Source organism: Schistocerca americana, chromosome X (assembly GCF_021461395.2).
Source record: "Schistocerca americana isolate TAMUIC-IGC-003095 chromosome X, iqSchAmer2.1, whole genome shotgun sequence".
Taxonomy (NCBI): domain Eukaryota; kingdom Metazoa; phylum Arthropoda; class Insecta; order Orthoptera; family Acrididae; genus Schistocerca; species Schistocerca americana.
The window spans coordinates 235,785,205-235,806,147 of record NC_060130.1 but is presented as its reverse complement, the minus strand read 5'-3'; positions in this window follow the sequence as shown (position 1 = coordinate 235,806,147).

The window sequence follows — 20,943 nt, the reverse complement described above, 5'->3', positions numbered from 1 at the left end:
AGTGACTAGTGTATACGTCCTAAACGTTGCGTCGTCTCACTCAGTGGCACACTTCATAGATATGCTTGACTTTTATTTTTATCTCTTATTGATTCCACTTCGACATAAACTTAAAATTTTTCTTTCAAACAAAGCGAATACACTGAGTGTTTCAAAATTGTAGAAAATCGATGTAGGAAAGAATTATAGGTAAGAATCGGAAACGCTACAGAGAGTGGAAAATAGTGGCCAATGCCTACCGGCAGGCAAACCGCTTTGGAGGAGGAGGAGGAGATTAGTGTTTAACGTCCCGTCGACAACGAGGTCATTAGAGACGGAGCGCAAGCTCGGGTGAGGGAAGGAAGGGGAAGGAAATCGGCCGTGCCCTTTCAAAGGAACCATCCCGGCATTTGCCTGAAGCGATTTAGGGAAATCACGGAAAACCTAAATCAGGATGGCCCGAGACGGAATTGAACCGTCGTCCTCCCGAATGCGAGTCCAGTGTGCTAACCACTGCGCCACCTCGCTCGGTAAACCGCTTTGGTATTGTGTATCTAACGACACCTTAAGAGTGGGATCGAAACACTACTTACATCGCAGCATACTCGCAGACTGTAAGAAATATTCACACAACCTGAGGCATCTTAGGCCGTATGCGTCAGTCGGTATCAGACCGTTGCAGTGCTATAGGTAGGCACTTCCTACCTCTTCATATAATTTTGTTTCCTTTTTAGATGGTCTAGAGGAACAATGTCTACACCAAACTTGTTTTAAGTGTCTACGTCAAACTTGTTTTATCGGATGCCGACTTTAGTACGCAATCTACGTTTACTTTCATTCCATGTCTATGTTGTTTAGTTTCTATTACATCAGAGCAAATTGTCATATTATTCAAATTCGATACATGTAGATCTTAACTGACTGTCTCAATAGCCAGTGACTAAGATATCAATAATTACTGGTCGGCTGGCCTATAAGTAGGCAGTAGTCGCCACATTCTCGGCGCTCTGCAGCCTCGTCGAATAAAATTTCCGAACATTGGTTCTTATACTGAATTTGCTTCAGTGGGTCTCCTCCACAATACGTCGAAATTTTTCGATACAATATTAAGACATCCTGTAATTATAAGTTTGAATTATTCAAAACTGATAAAGGAGAAGCGTCAAAAAGATGAGAAACTAAATCTGAAACGATGTGAATTTCGAATAGACGAGCCAGTCCCCTTAATAAGACACAAATGCCCTTTCCATCATCCTTGTCCTATTAGATAGGCTTGTATTAACAATTAATTACTGTCAAAGAGGCGATACACTCTAACTTTTTTCCCTTTCTCACAAAATAAATGACTGTTCTATTAGGTGCAACCAATCTGGCCTTACGTCACGACTGTTGTTATTATCAGTGGTGACTTTACTATATGCGAAGTGTACAAACTACAACGCTCTTGTAGGCAACAGAATATAACGGCTACATTCATGTGATAACAATGAAAGTGATGCGGAAAACATCCTTGCACCACGGTTCCGTATGGCGAAGCAGACAGCTCTTGTGACGACTCAGCGAAATGATGTCATATGGAGGGCTCCGCAGGCCAACTTAGTAACTAAGTGCCACGTCACAAGAACACTCATTCAGTAGGCAAGAACCAGGATTAACAAAGGTGACAATGCAGAAGTCACCGGACAGGGCTTCTGAAGGGAGAAGTTGCGACACCTTTACGTTACCGCCAGGACTGTGAAGCTGCTGATATGATGGATGAACTGGGGCATGATGTCATGGTTGCCAAATGGTCGGGCCTCGTGCGTTGGTTCAGAGAGCAAAACCGCTACTGTTGCAGAGGTGACAGCGGACCTGACCTGCAAAAAATCACCAAATTTAAGCACTCATTCTCAGTCATCACCAGCCGCTAGCAGAGGGAAAGTCCGTTCCACTTGTCGCTCATTTGTTGCGTAACTGAAATTTGCCTCTGGTTACCTTACTGACAAAACAGGCTTCACAGCCTCGTGCGGGCAAACACTGTCACTATCGATCCTGTGCGGCTGGTCCCGGCGGAGGTTCGAGTCCTCCCTCGGGTATGGATGGGTGTGTTTGTCCTTAGAATAATTTAGGTTAAGTAGTGTGTAAGGTTAGGGACTGATGACCTTAGCAGTTAAGTCCCATAAGATTTCACACACATTTGAACATTTTTTTCACCATCGATCGCCCAGTGTGAGCACACCCAATCGTCACCATCCACATCGGAGGCTGCAGTTTGACCCCACTTGGCTCGGTGTGCTGCAGTAGCAAGACAGCAGCTGTGGCCACTTTCTGCTGTTCACCACCGCCATGGAGAACACTCAGCATGCTGCCTTTCTGGCGGGCTGCTTCTGACACTGGTACGACGCACCGCCGAGCGTACGTACCGATGAGTTAAAACTTTACGATCACCTGCTTGACAGCTTGTTTGTCCGTCTTTGGAACGAAATCCATCACTGATTCTACGTAACAGGGTTCCGACAGTTCGTTGATAGGTTTGTGGAGGTATGGCCATTAGATGTCTATGCACGGGTCATGTAGTTCGCGTAAACAACGGGCCGCTGACTTTAGTACGCTGTGATGGCGCCCGATACTGACTCAGATGGGTTCCATAGGATTTACACCAGGCGAATTTGGTTGCCGAGACATCAACGTGAGTCCATTATAATGCTCCTCAAACCACTGTAACACGGTTCTGGTTCCGAGACACAGTTGTGGTTGATTGATTCGGGGGAGGGGACCAAACAGCGAGGTCATCTGTTCCATCTGATTAGGGAAGGATGGGGAAGAAAGACGGCCATGCCCTTTCAAAGGAACCATTCCGACATGTGCCTGAAGCAATGTAGGGAAAATCAGAAAAAATAAATCAGGATGGCCGGACAAGGGTTCGAATCGTACTCCTCCCAAATGCGAGCCCAGTGTGCGAACCACTGCGCCATCTCGCTCGGTAACGCTCAATTATACTGCTGGAAGACGACCTCGCTGTCGGAGAAGAAATCAAGCACGAAGGGTGCAGGTGGATCGCAGCTATGAGTGTGTCACTGATTGCTACCACAGGTGCAGGAGAATGTCTCCCATAGCGTAATACTGCTCCCACCAGCCTGGGTCCGTGGCGCATTGTGCTTTTCGAGTCCCTGTTCACCACGATGACGGCGTTTATGAAGACGACCATCTACCTTCTGTAACAAAAATGTGATTCACCCAAAGAGTCGACGTGTTTCCTTGGATCGGCGGTCGAAACCCGATGATCCCGTGCCAACTGCAGTCGTAATTGACGATGTCGTTGGATCAGTATGTGAACACGTAGGAGTGGTCTACAGCGGAGCTCGATGTTCAACAATGTACGATGAACGGTGTGCTCCGAAACACTTATGCATGCACCAGCACTGTACTCTTTCGGCAGAGATGCTACAGATCACCATGTATCCTACTTACAGAGCAGACAAACCTCCGAACCCCACTGAGGCGTGGGAAGAGACGTGGACGTCCAACCATTTAGCGCCTAGTGGTAGTTTCATTGCCCTTCTACCTCTTTCCGTTGATGCTCATGACAGTAGCTCGTAACAGTCTACCAGCTTCGCCGTTTTCAAGATACTCGTTCACAGGCTCTGCGTAATAATAATCTGCCCTTTGTCAAAGTCGCTTATCTCAATGTATTTCCCCATACACTAGGGTTATCCTCCATCTGTGCCTGCTCCTCTTACATACACTATGTGACCAAAAGTATCCGGACACCTGGCTGAAAATGGCTTACAAATTCGTGGCGCCCTCCATCGGTAACGCTAGAATTCAATATGGTGTTGGCCCACCCTTAACTTTGACGACAGCTTCCACTCTCGCAGGCATACGTTCAATCAGGTGCAGGAAGGTTTCTTGGGAATGGCAGCCCATTCTTCACGGAGTGCTGCACTGAGGAGAAGTATCGATGTCGGTCGGTGAAGCCTGGCACGAACTCGGAGTTCCAAAACATCCCAAAGGTGTTGTGTAGGATTCAGGTCAGGACTCTGTGCAGGCCAGTCCATTACAGGGATGTTATTGTCGTGTAACCACTTCTCCACAGGCCGTGCATTATAAACAGGTGCTCGATCGTGTTGAAATATGCAGTCGCCATCCCCGAATTGCTCTTCAATAGTGGGAAGCAAGAAGATGCTTAAAACTTCAATGTAGGCCTATGCTGTGATAGTGACACGCAAAACAACAAGGAGTACCAGCCCTCTCCATGAAAAACACGACCACACCATAACACCCCCGCCTCCGAATTTTACTGTTGGCACTACACACGCTGGCAGATGCCATACTTCGGGCATTCACCATACCCGTACCATGTTTCGTCACTCCACACAATGGTTTTCCACTGTTCAGTCGTTCAATGTTTACCCTCCTTACAGCGAGCGAGGCGTCGTTTGGCATTTACCGGCGTGATGTGTGGCTTATGAGCAGCCGCTCGACCATGAAATCCAAGTTTTCTCACCTCCCGCCTAGCTGTCATAGTACTTGCAGTTTGTAATTGCTGTGTGATGGTCTGGATAGACGTCTACTTATTATACATTATGACCCTCATCACCTGTCGGCGGTCTCTGTCAATAAACAGACGAGGTCGGCCTGTACGCTTTTGTGCTGTACGTGTCCATTCAAGTTTCCATGTCACTATCACATCGGAAACAGTGAAGCTGGGGAAGTTTAGGAGTGTGGAAACTTCGCGTACAGACGTATGACACAAGTGACACCCAATCACCTGACCACGTTCGAAGTCCATGAGTTCCGCGGAGCACCCCATTCTGCTCTTTCACGATGTCTAATGACTACTGAGGTCGCTGATGTGGAGTACCTGGCAGTAGGTGACAGTACAATCCACATAATGTGAAAAACGTATGTTTTGGAGGTGTCCGGATACTTTTGATCATATAGTGTACTTTTGTTACCGCGTCACATGCCCGCAACACCATCAGGTGGCATCCAGCGTCGTGGTGGGCTGTGGTCATTCTGTTTTGGTTTATCAGTGCATGTCTCAGAGGCCGCTGACTGCCTCTCCAGCTCCATTGAAAGTTTACTATTACATATCTTTAATACATATCCTGGGAGAGTGAGCTAACTGAAAGTATACTGTTGCTCAGTTGCCGTATACTCCTCAGTTAACATATGCCTGAGTAGATGGAAGTTAAACAACGACATGAAAAGGTATTACCAACGCTAATTTGAAATGGAATAGAAAGGAATGTTGAAATTAGGTTGACAGAACTACAGTGCAAAATACCTATAAAACAACAACGCAGAAGAAAAGTTACATAGAGCTTATGATTTTCGCAAGAAATGTGTTACAAGGAATGAAATGACGCCGGCCGGTGTGGCCGTGCGGTTCTAGGCGCTACAGTCTGGAACCGCGTGACCGCTACGGTCGCAGGTTCGAATCCTGCCTCGGGCATGGATGTGTGTGATGTCCTTAGGTTAGTTAGGTTTAAGTAGTTCTAAGCTCTAGGGGACCGATAACCTCGCTTGTTAGTCCCATAGTGCTTAGAGCCATTTGGACCATTTTTTGGGATGAAATGAAGGCAGTAAATAAAAACAAAATAGGCGAATGATGTTCAAAACGTGAGAGATCTGATAACTACCGATTGTTCAGAATGACTAACATTATTAAATTACGTATTTACATTGTCATGTCACTCACTTATTGAGAAATATATAGTATCAGGATGGCCTCACTAAATTTCCACATCACATACAGCACAAATTGCACACAAAATGGCTGTGTCCTCAGGATGAAGAGTTGACAGTAATCTTCTGAAGGGCTTTTACAGGACGACCTGAAGGGACTACTGCACTGGAAGGCATCGATGACGGGACAGCGTCCCGCAGTGACAGAGCTAGACGTCTGCCATCTCGCCCATGAAGTACTCCCAATGCCGCCCCAGCAGTATCTTCACACCAGTCTTCCGCCACGGGGACTATAGGGATCGTCTGCAGACACGACAGGTGCCAGTAGTTGCAAATGACTACCACAATGCCGGAACAAGTCAGTCAGTTGGATGGGACTTGACACGCAACTGATGTTTATGCCTGCAATTAAGATGTCTTGAGACTATGACTGGCATGACAGCTGTTGTTAAAATTGAGATTGTAAGGACAACAGATTGATGAGAACGTCAGATTAGGGTACTCACGTTGAGGGGGCTTGCTGGGTGTGTCCAAGGAATGACAGCTGGTGTTAATAATCAAATTGTACAGGGAGTAGACGGACTACAATGTCGGAATCAATTATCACGATGGTGGGACTTGACACCCAGATTGGTGGGTGAGTACCCATCCCATGCGTCTGGAGTATGTGACACATATAAGAGTATGTATTAAAAGCCAGATTGTTCAGGCACCATACCATGTGCCATATCTACTCACTGTGACCGACAATCACTGATGAGGCCATCCTTGAATAAAAGCGACTCACTGTCAGTTCAGCGCAGTCTAAATTTGTCACCCGAGTTCATCTTATTTGACGTGTTGGCTCAGCATTACAGGTACCTGTCGAAATCATAAATTCCGCTACGCTCGATGGTGCGTTCCAAGGTTGGATGTCTTGGCCATCAATAGGTCAGCGTGTCAAGTGGCGCCTCCTGTTCATTTCTAGCTTGTTGTCAGACTAGTCTCCCAGCTCAGGATGGCGTTATCACCAATTATCACTATCTGCGTGGGCTAGAGGGCTCCTATTCTGACGTCCCTCTTCACTGACGTAACGTGATCACAGCTGATGTCTGCATTCTTAGGCTTTAGCGACGGCACCCTCACATTGACCCGGTCCAGTCATCGATCCGCGCTGGAGAGGCTTCCCTTGGGCACGGGCTGCACGAAGGCCACACAACTAACGAGGCATGGCCCCTCCCAGGCCCAAAAGCGACAGCTGTGTCGGCGACTCGTGAAGTCTTGCTCAAGCCTCCGATTCTGGTCCGTCACATTTTCTTTCTCCTGAAGCAATACAGTTGCTATAACAGGTTAACGTCTGACATTAAAGACTTATAACTAGTCTTATCCTGTTCTTACAGAAACTCCATTCTGCCTACTCCTTCCTTTTATCTGTACCCAATTTGAAGGATGTTACGTAAGTGACAAAAAACCTCGTATCATCTTTTTTATAAAGTTTTGAGGATGTTATATATTACAATAAATCTACTACTTCACACCTACTCATGTGTTCCATGTCGAGTTGGAGGGGGAAGAGTAAAAGGTTTTCTAAAGAAACTACCCTTGCTCTCCTATCCTTATCATTATGCATTACTGTTAACTAGAAAATGCATGCATTACGACACACTAGATATTCATTACAAGCATTACTACAAAATAGATATTCATTTCATCTGATTCCTAAGCCACTTTTCTAAATAAGGAAAAACTCAACTATTTAATCTAGGTAATCTGTTAGATTACCCCTTCAAATATGTCCCCTTGGTTGTGGCCATGGAAACATTATCAAGTCCCATTCTTTCACCGCTCAGTCTATTGTCACCTCCGGTAGCTGTTAGATGCGCATAATAATTAAATTAATAGGTAGCTGACTGTGAGGCGCTGAACCAGGGGTCTGTCCCAAACCACAAAGTTATATTAAACAATCGAACAAAAGCAATACTCACACATAAGATACCCTGGACGTACCTGTTTCCCAAATGTTACAGCCATCTTACCACATTTTGTGGGGTCTCATAGTGGATGATAATGATGCAATGCTTCTTGCTGCCGTTTCGGAGTACTACCCGTCCCCTCCGGCTTCTCCATGCATTATGCCATCTGAATCGTAAACCTCTACATCTGTTGACTAAGGACAGACAGTTTAGCCAAAACATCCACCTTCCAACCGGAACTGAAAAATTTTATAAAAGAAATTCAGTAACTTGCAGCGCTCAAAAAATACAAAATACCGAGACCAAACAAACTTTTTCCTGCATTGGTTAGTTTAATGCCCAAATGACTCATCAGCTGGTCCCCTTTCCGGTGGTGGCCTCCTCTTTCGAGGACTTTGTTTCTACCTGATTTGATTTTCGCAGAGAAAAAAAAAAAAACTGTGGTCTAAGCCCACTATTGCTCACACCGAAACTGAGTTTATAGTGCAGTTTCGTTCCCCGTTATTCTAAACTAGCAATGCTCTTAGAGAGTAGTAATAGACCCTTTATTAGTTGCACAGTATACACGATTTCTTCAGGGCTCGGAGACCCCAGTAGTCTGTGTCTTTTGACCTCCATCGCTTTTGCACTAGACGAGTAGGTACTGTGCAGTTTCATTCCCTTCAACACATATTCTACACTTATGGTCTCCTTTTTCTGTACGCATCGTGTATAGGTGTTCCTTTAAGTTTCCATGGTGTCATTAGTCCCACCATGAGTTAAATCTTTCTCCTGTTTGGATCCAGGATTGCAGAACTTCTCTTGAAACATGGCTCTGACACCATTAACTTGCCATGTTTTTGTTTTTCGATCATAATACAATATTCTGGATGCTGCCTCCTGATCTGGCTGTGTAGTTTCGATTAAAGCTACGCCTTGGTGATGGCTGGGAAAGGTTCCTGCCTAATAATGGTGTTGTCGCACTTGTTCTGGCCAGCCTATCAGCTTGTTCGTTGGAATTAGTTCCCGAGTGACCAGAGACCCAAAGCAGGTTTACCCTGATGCTTTATCCTAGTCTCACAAAGGCATCATGGCATTCTGCTATGATCTTTTTGATCTCGTTGCAGGGGCTGATAGAGATTTCAGAGCTGCTTGGCTCTCTAAATAAATCCAGATGTTATGATCCTTGTAGTACGTATGAAAATTCTCCTCCATACACATTCTGATAGCGAATATTTCCCTCTCCTCAGTCTAGGCTGCACCACGTATTCCCTGGTCCCAGCTCCTTTGTATATTTCCGACACGTCAGTAAACCGGACTGTGTCTCATGAACGGTGTAGTGGTTCGCTCTCCCACTTCTCTCTTTTTCTTATTGCTGCACTGAATGCGTTATTGAAGCATCCGGATGTTGTTGTATGGCCAGTTGGCATTTCTCTGACCATTCCTATATCGACCAAACTCACTACATTGGTATGAGAGTCTGGGTATCCTAAAGGTGTCCAATTATTTCCAGTTTTTAAGGTTGAAACACACTCAGCTTCCCTGAAACAAAAATTTCACTGGGGTTCTCCCTTTGGGTTACCCAAATCTCAACTCCCAGAACCACTCGTGCAGAACACATCATCTGCCATATTCCCTTAAAAATCCACGGTGCTCCGGAAACCCACGGCGCAAAATTATAAGTCACAGCGCTCTTACTGAGCAAAACAACAAATATCCATTATATGCTTACTACGGAGGTACTCGGCGCAGCCCTGTTCATCAGTCCCGGGCCCTGAATCGTCAAATTTCTTGCATATCCATCCTCATGTACTGCAGAGATTTCTCTCCTTCTATTAATTATAGAGATTACCACTACGTTAATTTACAAATACGTTCAACATACATAGGGGTACCAACAAGAGTGGAAACGTGGCCTAACATCAAACTTAGAATTTGGTGAAAGGATGTCAAACTCTCTTTTTACTGCTTGAACAATTTTAGATTGGTCACATAGTGTAAACCACGTGACCTCTTGGGGCGCAATGTTCCAATGGTCATTGCGTGTGAGTGCACAATACGTCTTATGGAAAAGGGTCAAACATACACATTGAGAAAAATTTGTGACGCAAAAATTTGGATATCCTTGGCCGTCTGATTGATAATGACTTCACGATCATACCGGTTTTAAATAACACAACGCATATTGCCCAGATATCTAAGGACACAGTCTGGGCATGCACAATTAATACATACCCCCATGATATATGGCTCATAATTACATACTTAGTATGTAACCCACAAGGAAGGAAGCAGTTCCTGGGAATATAAAATGAAGATAGAGAGTAGAACTATGGATACGACAAGTACGAGCTAAACACCTAACAGTACAAGACAAACACATGACAGCCACCAAAGGCAATCCCACTTGCGAAATATCAAAAGTTAAACATAGAAATGCACAGACAACCATGAACCATCCAGGCACCAAATAGAATGAACGAAACAGTGCTACCAAAGAATCATTATCTCGATATGTAAAACATTCTCGGTTTTCTTGCCGCGTCAGTTCGGGGTAAAATATCAAGCTTTCGACGATACCCTCCATCGTCAGGAGAACTGACTGTCTTCACTGCTGCTGTGGTGACCCTTTAGAGCCCGTGGATGGCTTCTGATTGGTCGGCTTGTAATTGGTCGGAGATTATGCACTGCTGTCGCAGACGGTGTCAATGTGTGCGCTGGTGGCGCCACCGCTTCCGTTGGAACGTAAACCTTGGAAGGAATCTCTCTGTTGCTTCTCTGCATCGAGCGCTCGTTTCCATGCACCGCTCAGATAGTATCCGCTATCACGGTTAAAGTTCTTCTCGCTCATTCTTATTTCAACAGCCTCCTTAATAACAGAAAACTAGTATGTGGAGACATGGGACAAAATTTTTGTTACATCGAACAATATTTTATGTTTATTCGTGAGGCTGTAGTCCGCAATTGCCGATTTCTCTAGTTCTCTAATTTTAATATGCCGTTGATGTTCCGCACAGCGGACGGAAACGGTACGAATGGTCTGACCTATATAATTGCTTCCACACACACAGGGAATATTATAAATTCCAGGGACTCTAAGGCCGAGACTCTCCTTAACAGGGCGCATCATCTCCTTAATTTCATTAAGAGGACGAAAAACCGATTTTATACCCCTTCAACCCAGGACTCTTCCTATTTTGCTAGATATAGCGACACAAAAAGGAAGAACAGCAATCAGTGTTTCATCCTGTGAGTGTGTAGTATTTTCACGTTTCCTTTTCTTGGAGAATGCTGCCTTTATATCGGGTACACCATAGCCACTCTTTCGGAACTCGTACTTCAGATGGTTAATTTCGGACTTCAGGGGGTCCTCGTCAGAAACAGTTTTTGCTCTATATACCAACGTGTTCAAGATGGATCTCTTCTGAACAGGGTGGTGGAAAAACTGTGCATTAAGGTATAAATCGGCATGCGTCGGCTTACGGTACACAGAGTGGCCGAGACTCCCGTCCGCCTGTCGTTGTACTAAAACGTTTAAGAATGGCAACCTTCATTCCTTCTCCATCTTGACAGTGAACCGGATGTTCGGATGAATGCTGGTCATGTGTTCCATTAATTGTTCGAGAGCTTCTGCGCCGTGTGGCCAGACCATAAATATATCGTCAACATAACGATAAAATAAGGATGGACGGAGGGGAGCCGAATTTAATACACGTTCCCTAAAAATTCTCGATAAAAAAGTTAACCAGTGATGGAGACAACGGAGAGCCCATCCCCATATCGTCCGTCATTTCATAAAATTTATTACCACACAAGACGGAGGTGGTCGTCATCACAAGGCGAAACAACTTTATAGTTTCAGGAGGAAAAAGATACGCCAGCATTTTCAAAGTGTCCCTCCGCTATGCACGTATGGTGGCTTGCGGAGTAGATATATAGAAGTAGATGTAATGAGAATCAGTGTTAGTAGTTCTATTTTTTGTGCATTTTGCGAGCAACATTGTTTATTTTGCTTTGTTATTGTATGCTTGTTTTGTTGTACGTAATTTTGAGGATGGTCATCTCGTCACTTCTTAGGGGAACGGGTTTCGTATATTCCCCAATCTTACATTCAAAGGGTTGGTATGCATGGATCTACTCCATGTTCAAATCTGAAGTAGTTATCATGAACTGCTATGAGTAGGGTCGATCTAAGGGGATGTTGAGACTAGAACTACGAAGTAGTGGGTTAGTGGTTAATGGGACAACTTTCGGTATCTTAGTAGCAGCTTTTCGTCTCCCAGCTACTAACACTGGGAACACTACCATGAATGTGACACAGCCATTGCTGTACAGGCCAGAAAAACCGTTGGAGGTATTTTCTGCCCATTACCTAACTTACTAAACAACACCTTGGAACCTAACCTTCTCCATTCTCTATATGAACTGATAGCAACGCTAAAAGGACGGATTACTGGGGAGCAATTGCTCCAGCACGTAGTACAAACCTATGATGAGCAATATAGTAAAGTCGTGACAATAATTGTCTCAGTTCCTGGTGACGTTGTGATTCTGACTCTGCTTTGTGCAATATGTATCTACTTTCGGCTGAAAACTGACCAACCACTTAAGTTTCCAGAACATCAATCGCCCACGGACGGTGTTACTATTAGAAAATAGTGATTAATTCAATGAGCAGACAATTAATACTGTGGTACACGTTGAACTAGAGTAAAGAGATTTCGAGAAAATTGTACTTATTTGTCGAACCATGGAATATTTATGAGGTTTATCCAGAAATTTAAACAGTCGACAATCCGGTAGACCGGGTTTCCCGTAGGGGAGAGGAGTGTTGCCCCACAGTTCCACCGGGAGGAACAGATGGCTCTTGCGACGACTTAGCAAAATGACGCAGGCCACCTCTGTAGTTAGGTGCCATTTTTCAAGGTCACTCATTCATTATGTAAGAGCCACTATAGAGCATGCTGACAACGTGGAAGTCATCATACAGACATCACTGACATGACAGAAGAACTGCAGCCTGACGTCACATTTGCACAACGGTTGGGCCTCGTGCCTTGGCTTAGGGGGCAAACCCGTTACTGTTGCAGAGATGACAGCAGACCTGGCTTGCATAAATACCGCCAGATTTAGACACTCAATCTCAATCATCACCAGCCGCTATCCGAGTGGAGATCGACGTCAGTCGATGCACCAAGATGATCCACCCAACTGCCGTTTTCGGACTCTGCCATCAAATAGCTGCAGGCCATTTCTTGAGCTGAGTCCGAACACTGTCGACTCGCCGCCCTTCCACTGGTGCCTCACTTGCTGGATGACTGTCATCTGTCACTGGTCGCCTTTCTGGCAGGCAGGGGTTCGAACCCGGGCCCACTATTTGCCCAGCCTCGTGCGGACAAACTCTGTCGCTGTCGATCGCCCAATGCAAGCACACACCACGTACATTAGTCATGCCGGAGATTGCACTTTGACCTCACTTGTTACGAGCTCTTTCTGCTGTCCGCAAGTGATCGCCGCTCCGTGTCAGCACCTCTGCTACTGTGCTGATTGCAGCAGCCCGCCAGCTGCCACCATGGCAACAGCAGCCGCCCTTCTGGCAGGCCGCTGTTGAGTCCAGCACGCCACGCACCGGCCAAGGCTGCCTACGTCACAGGACTAACTGAACCGGCATTGTCTCCATCGAGGATCAAATGGTTCAAATGGCTCTGAGCACTATGGGACTTAACATCTTAGGTCATCAGTCCCCTAGAACTTAGAACTACTTAAACCTAACTAACCTAAGGACATCACATACATCCATGCCCGAGGCAGGATTCGAACCTGCGACCGTAGCGGTCGCGCGGTTCCAGACTGTAGCGCCTAGAACCGCTCGGCCACCGCGGCCGGCCGAGGATCACTGCCCGACACTTGCCACCCTCCACTGCAGCAGGCCCTCGTAGGAGAATTACCACACATCCTGACCTATTACAGCCAGTTTCACCTTTCACCACAGCAGTCGCTCACTTCGACCGGATATCATAGGTCAAATATGAATATTCTAGCATTTCTGAAAGTAGCCTTGGTCTACATATCCAGGAAATGAATGTTTGATATGGTAAAAAGTTATTAACGTTTCCTCACCGATAAAAATTAATGCCTCGAAGAGGTTATAAGAGGTGGACTGAGTTGGACTATGTGCAGAATATGAAATATTTCTCGTTATTTTTCGTATTTTCAGCCCCCTCTTGATGACGCATTTGTACAGCCACCTACGTCTCAATTGCGACGTATTTTTCCGCCTAATAAGTGTGTGCAGCGTAGGTACATTTGACCAAGAAATACAAACACGTATCTTTACATTCTGCTGATGTCTCGGTAATTTCCAGACTAGAAAAACAATAGGTTCAAATGGCTCTGAGCACTATGCGACTTAACTTCTGAGATCATCAGTCACCTAGAACTTAGAACTAATTAAACCTAACTAACCTAAGGACATCACACACATCCTTGCCCGAGGTAGGATTCGAACCTGCGACCGTAGCGGTCGCTCGGCTCCAGACTGTAGCGCCTAGAACCGCACGGCCACTCCGGCCGACCAAAAACAATAGTCCAGTATTCCATACTATGACTTGTCATTATTTATTTCTTCTTTCTCCTCAGGCAATGATTGATTGATGTGAAGAATACCAAGTTGCATAATGGTTCAAATTCCACGTTGATCGATTAAGTACTTTTACATGGAGGTGTCTAAGTTCAAAAGTAGCAGGAAGACAAGGGTGTATGTCTTGTAAGACACAGCGGTGTGCAAACCAGTGTTGGGCCAGAGACCATCAGTAGCGTTTTAGTACAGTTTTCCGTCTTAAATTAGGTTCACCATCCTTGCCATGAACAGCGAGACAGGGTTCACATTTTATCAAAATCTGTTGTCAGCTCTGATACTACGCTGACAGCCACAGAAGTATCCAGATCTGTACTCTGTTTTTATTAATCCGTGGCAAATTACTCTCTACTCTCCTAGTAGAATCAAACCCCCTGCAATCACTTAAAAACTGAAGGAATAACCTTAAGTTGTCACTGGTTTTTAAAAAATTCTCGATTAAGGTTCAGTTTGTTATCACTACAATCACTTAATTAAACCGTAAAGGAATTATTTCTAGACGTTAAGACGACTGTCCCGCCTGGCAGCGTCCACTGCAGATGACGAAAAGCATCTCTGCCTCGTGATGGCTGGGTGTTGTGTGCTGTCCTTAGGTTAGTTAGGTTTAAGTAGTTCTAAGTTCTAGGGGACTGATGACCATAGATGTTAAGTCCCATAGTGCTCAGAGCCATTTGAACCATTTGAAAAGCATAGATTCATGGTCTCTAACGTCTCCTCGCTATCGTCATTAATTAAAAAGCCAGTGCTAAATCTTATATTGGCTCTGCTGGCACTAACACTCACTGTGTGTGAAGATTTCCCACGGAAGCAGTATGTAGGGGTCAAAGAACATTTGTTGACTCCACTCTACAGACCGATTCTTAAAAATTTCTAAGTACGTTTTCATAAGCAGCTAAGCCCCTTTCTTCAAGTGTTTGCCAAACCAGATTTTTCAACGCTTCTGAGATATTCTCCCTGTATGAGGCATATCTGTGATTTCTGGTGTTGCTGTTCTCGGTACACTCTCGATGTTCTCCAATGCTGTCCAATCTGATGGGAATCCCACATACTCGAGCAATATTTCAATGCAAGTCGTACAACTGTTTTGTAAACATTCTCTTGTAAAAACAAAGTGCATTTTTTTAGAGCCGTACCAATGATAGCCTAAAATTGAGATTATTTAAATATATAGTCGAAGTATACTACATTTTTACGTTTTATGAAGTGTACAACGTCCCACTTCTTGAATTTTAGAGCTGGTTCCTCATATTTGCACCAACCATGTATTTTGTCAACATCTAACTGTACGTTTATCCACAATGTTTTGAACACACGCCCTTATATACTATCGCATCTTCTATTATATGTTTCAGACTGCAAGTAACTTTATCCGCTACATTTTTAACATACCCTACGAATAGTATTGGCATTTAACGCTTCCCTGAGCGTTCCAAGAAATTATTTATGCAGATGGTTAATTTTGGCTACAGCTGTGTACATTAAGTTTTTCTGTGTCTTAGCTGCAACAGACGTATTTTTTCCCAATGGAAACCGGAGGTACACGTCTGTGAATGCTCAGCCTTTCCACCATAAGCAAGTGCTGCCAACTATTGGGCACCACTACGAAAATATCAGCAAGCAATGTAGCACTGCGCACTATCTCGTGAGCATCAGAGTACGCGGATGTGGTTGGTTCGCTATATTCTATTGTATAACTGAATATTGTTTTTGTTATTCTGCATGGTAATTATTGAATGATCATTTTACTATTTATTTCAACAGAGAATATTTCGTAATTAGTTATTTTAGTGAAGCCAACTGTACGAAATATGTTATGAAAACGGTTACGTATTTTTGTTTAAAGCGCGGGATTAGCCGAGCGGTCTAGGCGCTGCAGTCATGGACTGTGCGACTGGTCCTGGCGGAGGTTCGAGTCCTCCCTCGGGCATGGGTGTGTGTGTGTTTGTCCTTAGGATAGTTTAGGTTAAGTAGTGTGTAAGATTAGGGACTGATGACCTTAGCAGTTAAGTCCCATAAGATTTTACACACATCTGAACATTTTTTGTTTTTTGTTTTGTTTAAATCTTGCATCTAAAATCACCTAAGAGCATAATCACATAAAGGAAAATTTTCCTTCCTATATAAAAAAGTCAGATCTGAAAGGGTTAAGACTATCTACAAATATTTTGTGGCCGGCAGAAGTGGTCGAGCGGTTCTAGGCGCTACAGTATGGAGTCGCGCGACCGCTACAGTCGCAGGTTCGAATCCTGCCTGGGGCATGGATGTGTGTGATGTCGTTAGTTTCAAATGGCTCTGAGTAGTATGGGACTTAACATCTGAGGTCATCAGTCCCCTAGACTTAGAACTACTTAAACCTAACTAACCTAAGGACATCACACACATCCATGCCCGAGGCAGGATTCGAACCTGCGACCGTAGCAGTCGCGCGGTTCCGGACTGAAGCGCCTAGAACCGCTCGGCCACCGCAGCCGGCGATGTCCTTAGGTTAGTTAAGTTTAAGATCTAAGTTCTAGGGGACTGGTGACCTTAGACGTTAAGTCCCATAGTGCTCAGAGCCATTTTTTGAATATTTTGTGCAGACTTGAGCGGTGGAGTCCCACGCGAAAGAATTCTGGTAGCAGGTTTTGGCTTGATACTGATTCAGTAGCTTTTCCAATGATACGAAACACGTAATTCATGTGCTTACCTCTTTATCTGTGCCCACAGAATACAAATAAGGCTTAGGTATTTTTTGTGTCATTCAGTGGCTGTTACTATCCATTCGCACGTACGTCATTTTGGCAGATCACATGTTAACTGCCTTAAGAGTGACTGTAATGTTGTGTATATGCTGTTGACAATGATGATGAGAGAGGATTGAGAGAACGACTTCCGCTAGTGGCTGTAGGCCTTCTCTGAATAGCGCCAAGAGTGCAGTCATGCTTAGTGCCTTCATACGACGGAAGGACCACCATCAGCAGTGTCACCTCCCCTTCCTCCACGAGATACTGTGGAGAACATGGGGATGTAGTTCAGTAAAATAGCTCAAAATCCGGTGACCAAGAAGCTTGCGCCACCATTACTCCTCCCCTTACTGACCAATCTTCAATGATCTCTTCCCTGCACCACTAACGATTTCCTTTTCCATTTGCATAAATGCAATGAAAAGAGACATGGTGTGGGTGAGCAGACTTTCAGCTCGCATACATAACTTTCACCCTTTCCCAATCTGGTGGCTGTGCGTACTTGCTTCAAATAACATTTAAAAAACTGGTGCTAAAAGTAACAAAACAGACAACTCGTATCGTCTACAGCTAACACTAATGCCTCTCTACACCTCAGGACATTTAAAGCATCATGTATTTCCAGCAACTTATTTCCATCAGACAGTGTCACCTATCTATAACATTATACACTGAAGAGCCAAAGAAACCGGTACAACTGCCTACTATCGTGTAGGGCCCCGGTGAGTACGCAAAGGTGCCTCAGAACGACGTGGCATGGACTCGACTAATGTCTGAAGTAGTGCTGAAGGGAATTGGCACAATCAATCCTGCACGGCTGTCCATAAATCCGTGAGACTACGAAGGGATGCAGATCTCTTGTGAACAGCACGTGGCAAGGCATCCCACATATGCTCAATAATGTTCATATCTGGGGAGTTTGGTGGCCAGAGGAAGTATTTAAACTCAGGAAAGGGTTCCTGGAGCCGCTCTGTAGCAGTTGTGGACGTGTGGGGTGTGGCATTGTCCTACTGGAAATGGCCAAGTCCGCTGGAATGCACAATGGACATCAATGAATGCAGGTGATCAGACAGTATGGTTACGTACGTGTCACCTGTCAGAGTGGTATCTAGACGTATCAGGGGTCCCATATCACTCCAACAGCACACGCCCCACACCATTACTGAGCCTCCAACAGCTTGAATAGTCCCCTGCTGACATGTAGGGTCCGTGGATTCATGAGGTTGTCACCGTATCCGTACACGTCCATCCGCTCGCTACAATTTGAAACGAGACTCGTCCGACCAGGCAACATGTTTCCAGTCATCAACAGTCCATTCTCGGTGTTGACGGTCCCAGGCGAGGCGCAAAACTTTTTGCCGTGCTGTTATCAAGGGTACATGAATAGGCCTTCGGCTACGAAATCTCCTATCGATGATGTTTCGCTGAATGGTTCGTACGCTGACACTTGCTAATTGCCCGGCAATGAAATCTGCAGCAGTTTACGGATGGGTAGCACCTCTGCTCGGCAGACGACGGGCTGCCAACCTTGCGTTGGCGCGGCGTTGTAGTAGTATCTGTGGCAATGATACTACACCTGAGAAAAAAGCAGGTATCTACCGGAAAACTAACAAATTTGAAGCACACGTCCCTGAAGGATTTCTCTTATTTATTACATCTGCACCGCCTGTCATCCATCTTCTGACACATGTATAGTAACGTTCTCAGCCCATTGAACACGTTATGCTGGCAGGAGTGGTGCTACAGTCTGGAACCGCGCGACCGCTACGGTCGCAGGTTCGAATCCTGCCACGGGCATGGATGTATGTGATGTCCTTAGGTTAGTTAGCTTTAAGTAGTTCTAAGTTCTCGGGGACTGATGACCTCAGAAGTTAAGTCCCATAGTGCTCAGAGCCATTTGAACCATTTTTTTGAAGACGTTATCGCAAATGTAGATGGGTATACTCTAGACGTTAAGGAATTGCAGTTTCGGGCTTGAACGTACTCTGAGAAAACGTAGAACGAAGTGCATTGATTTTGAAGGGAACAATATAGAAAACTGAACGAAGTTTTGGTGTAAAAGTACACTCTTTCACTGCTAGGGCGAATATGTTTCGCCTTACTGCACTGTAAGCACAAGCTTATGCGAAACTGTAGTGATGTACGATAAATAACCATTCTGTCGTTCTAGTTGAAAAGTCGCAAGATAGAAAATGATCGGAAGAAGCAAACTGAGATTTCATGAACGGGATCCCTCAGTTTCTGTTTTAACGACAGTTGAGAGCTGCTTTGTGCAACGTTTGTCCTCTGCAGGCGTTTGAGACGCAGAGGCCGTTGCGGCATTATGTAAGTTCCCGTCGCAGCGCCAGCTGCGCTGCCTGCATAAGTCTCCAAGTTTGTGGCCGGGATGTGCAAACAGCTGAAGACGCAGAACTGAGAACTGGGGCAGCTCCCGCCGGAGTTCGCTCAATACCTCGCTCTCCCCTAGGATCAAACTCGTGCTGTGCCCGCAGAACGTCGTACAAAGGAAGCACGTCGCTCTGAAGGGCGTAACGGCCGTCGCAACTATAGACAAATGCTGTGGCCTTTTCCAGCAAACCCTATTCTTCATAGTGTGAAAATTAAAAAAAAAAGTGTTTTAGCGGATTTGATGTAGCATTTGGTCGCTCAGGCAAGGTAATAATATCATTTCTTCATAAAGTAGCAATTTTTCCATTACATCTCTTGAGGGAGCTAAGGACATATCGCCTACCAAATGAAATGGGACTTTGAGGAATGATCACGTTCTGACCAACTATACATATTATATTATTTCTTGCAATAAATTGACCGGATTTTTGCGTGTTGTTGTTGTTGAGGTCTTCAATCCAGAGACTGGTTTGAGGCAGCTCTCCATGCTACTCTATCCTGTGCAAGGTTCTTCATCTCCCAGTACTTACTGCAACCTATATCCTTCTGAATCTGTTTAGTGTATTCATCTCTTGGTCTCCCTCTACGATTTTTACCCTCCATGTTGGCCTCCAATACTAAATTGGTGATCCCTTGATGCCTCAGAACATTCCCTACCAACCGATCCCTTCTTCTAGTCAAGTTGCGCCACAAATTTTTCTTGTCTCCAATTCTATTCAATACCTCCTCATTAGTTACGTGATCTACTCATCTAATCTTGAGCATTCTGCTGTAGCACCACATTTCGAAAGCTTCTATTCTCTTCTTGTCCAAACTATTTATCGTCCATGTTTCACTTCCATACATGGCCACACTCCATACAAATGCTTTCAGAAACGACTTCCTGACTCTTAAATCTATGCTCGATGTTAACAAATTTCTCTTCTTCAGAAACGCTTTCCTTGCCATTGCCAGTCTACATTTTATACCCTCTCTGCTTCGACCATCATCAGTTATTTTGCTCCCCAAATAGCAAAACTCATTTACTACTTTAAGCGTCTCATTTCCTAATCTAATTCCCGCAGCATCACCCGATTTAATTCGACTACACTCCATTATCCTCGTTTTGCTTTTGTTGACGTTCATTTTATATCCTCCTTTCAAGACATTGTCCATTCCGTTCAACTGCCCTTCAAGGTCCTTTGCTGTCTCTGACAGAATTACAATGTCATCGGCAAACCTCAAAGTTTTTATTTCTTCTCCACGGATTTTAATTCCCACTTCAAATTTTTCTTTTGTTTCCGTTACTGCTTGCTCAATATACAGATTGAATAACATCGAGGAGAGGCTACAACCCTGTCTCACTCCCTTCCCAAACACTGCTTCCCTTTCATGTCCCTCGACTGTTATAACTGCCATCTGGTTTCTGTACAAATTGTAAATAGCCTTTCGCTCCCTGTATTTTACCCCTGCCACCTTCAGAATTTGAAAGAGAGTATTCCAGTCAACATTGTCAAAAGCTTTCTCTAAATCTACAAATGGTAGATATGTAGGTTTGCCTTACCTTAATCTGTCTTCTAAGATGAGTCGTAGGGTCAGTATTGCCTCACGTGTTCCAACATTTCTACGGAATCCA